Source organism: Halichoerus grypus, chromosome 5 (assembly GCF_964656455.1).
Source record: "Halichoerus grypus chromosome 5, mHalGry1.hap1.1, whole genome shotgun sequence".
NCBI classification, from domain to species: domain Eukaryota; kingdom Metazoa; phylum Chordata; class Mammalia; order Carnivora; family Phocidae; genus Halichoerus; species Halichoerus grypus.
Window position 1 is genome coordinate 39,592,184 of NC_135716.1, and position 2,494 is coordinate 39,594,677.

A 2,494-nucleotide genomic window follows, 5' to 3' on the forward strand; every position below is an offset into this window, starting at 1 on the left:
TGTGTCCAGAATCCCCTTATGGCTCCTTGGTGAGGAAAAGGCAGACAAATTCACAGGAGCCTCGGGTTCTCATACGTCTCCCACATGTTGGTGCTGTCACTGGGGAGGGAAGTAAGCATTCCACATGCCAAGTGCCTTTTGATGATCATGATGGGGTGGGGGACTCCCTTAGGATTTTGTTTCTTTCTTGTGATGTGCTATCCTCGTTCATCTGTTCCATGTGTTCTCACTGTTAGGCAGCAGCTGTTTTTAAGTTATCTGGGCCGATCCCCAGGGACATGTAAGCATCTAGAGAACATTAGTGATAATACACCTGATAAATCCATTTGTGTTACATGGTTTCCCTGCAGAGAAACAAGGAAAAGACCAGCATTCTGATGATAGTCTAGCTTGTGGGGCACATCTGCCACATATTAAACACGTTTTAGGGACTCATTTCTGAGAATGATTTTTCTTCATTTTAGAAGGACAGCTACAGCTGTGTCTCCCTGTGAGTTATATTCTATTGAAGGCAGCCCAAACTTAGTAGTTGTTGAAAATTTCAGTCACTTTCAATGATTGGCCAATGAGTTTTAATAAAGCAGGATCGGTCCAATGATGCCATTGTGTATATTTTTTCATTTGTTCCTTTCCGCCTTCCTCCCTCCATTCCTTCCTTTTCCTTCCTTCCTTCCTTTCAAAAAGGAATCTTTCTAGGTGATTCAACTGAGTTTTAACTCACCATAAATCATGACCCAGAGTCAAGAAAGTCCAGTAAAATGCATGATCTGATTGGAATTTTTGTCATTTCTCTGCAAAAGATGATGTTTAAGAATCTGGGGCATGAATTAAAGTTTAATGGTAGAATTTACAAAGCACAATGGGGCTGGTCGGCATGTGTAGAGCAGGGTCTCCACTCACCAAGGCTAGAATGTGCAAAGAAGGAGATTTCATGTATCTTGTAACAACAGAGTCCAGGGCCATTTTAGAGCAACCTGGCCAGTCTACTGTCAAAAATAAACCAACTGAAGTATATGTAGTCTTCCCTCTTCTTACCCGCCCCGGGACCCAACCTCATCTCATCTCTCATGCTAGCCCCCAGGGTCTTTCATTCTAGTTCAGCAGAAATAAAATAGAAACTTGACTTTTTAAAGAGAAAATAGGAGGAACTCCTGGTGAACTCTGATTGTGGCTTTTCGGCTACAAGGAATGGAAACTCTCTGTGCAGCTCCAGAAATGGGGATTCCTCTAATGGAGACGACTGAACATCATAGGGATCACCAACACTCAGGCATAAGATGGCTCAGAGCAGCTTGGAAGCTGGTGAGTCTTCACTCTCGTCACCACGTTTGGAGGCTTTGGCATGCACATAGTTAATTCCCCCAACACTCTGACCTTCATCCCTTGACCTCATCACTTCCAGTGAACCTTTCTTGCAGCCCTGTTAGCAGCCTACTCCCATGGTCTTACACTAAATTTTACCGTTATCGATAATTTCACCACGGACACTGAGTTCGTGGAAAATAAACGAAATGCTATAAAAATATGGTGAACAGGTGCAATAAGAGGCCTTTCTCTCAATTGATTGTGCAATCCTGGAGTCCTGTCTTGAGAGATGGCTAATAGTAGCTGTTCTGTGAATGTTGTTTGTGTTTGCTCCTCAGAGCCTCTGTCTCTAAGAATTAAATAAAAATAGCTAACTAACAAATAACTGGTTGAATAAAAATATGTTTACTGTTAAACTCTACAAAAGCTATTCCACCAATAATTATGTCAAGTGTTGGAAAGAAAAAAATGTCCACAATATCAAATGAATATCTATCTGCTAGTTAAAGCAAAAATTATTTTCTCAGATTGAATTAAGATGAAAAGTTAAGTTCACTAAAAATAATTTAAGAAATTAATTTAATTTCCTGGGGCGCCTGGGTGGCTCAGTCATTTAAGCATCTGACTCTTGATTGTGCTCAGGTCATGAGATCAGGGTCATGGGATCGAGCCCTGCATCGGCTCCCTGCTCAGAGTCTGCTTAAGCATCCCCCTCTGCTCCATACCCTGCTCTCACTCTCCCTCTCTCTAAAATAAATAAATAAATAAATAGATAGATAGATAAATAAATAAACTCTTTAAAAAAATTAATTTAATTTCCTAATTGTTTCTTTTGCTGGAAAATAATTTTCTTGAATCTTGAATAATTGAGGAATTTATTTATTTGATTACATTGCTATTATTATTATATATTTATGTAAGTCACTGAATCACATACAATTTACTTAAATAAATGACATTAAAAGTTACTGAGCAAGGGTAGGTATGTCAAATATTAATAGCTTTTTAACTTTTAATTTTAAAATTCAACATTTTATCAGTCACCTTAAGCCTGCATTCAATAAAAAACCAGGCTTGTACTTTCTTAATGTACACATGGCATTATATACCATATATGCTATAGTATATTTGTACTGTGGGTAATACATACATACAGCAAATAAATAGAGAGTATATCTGCGTTGTTGAA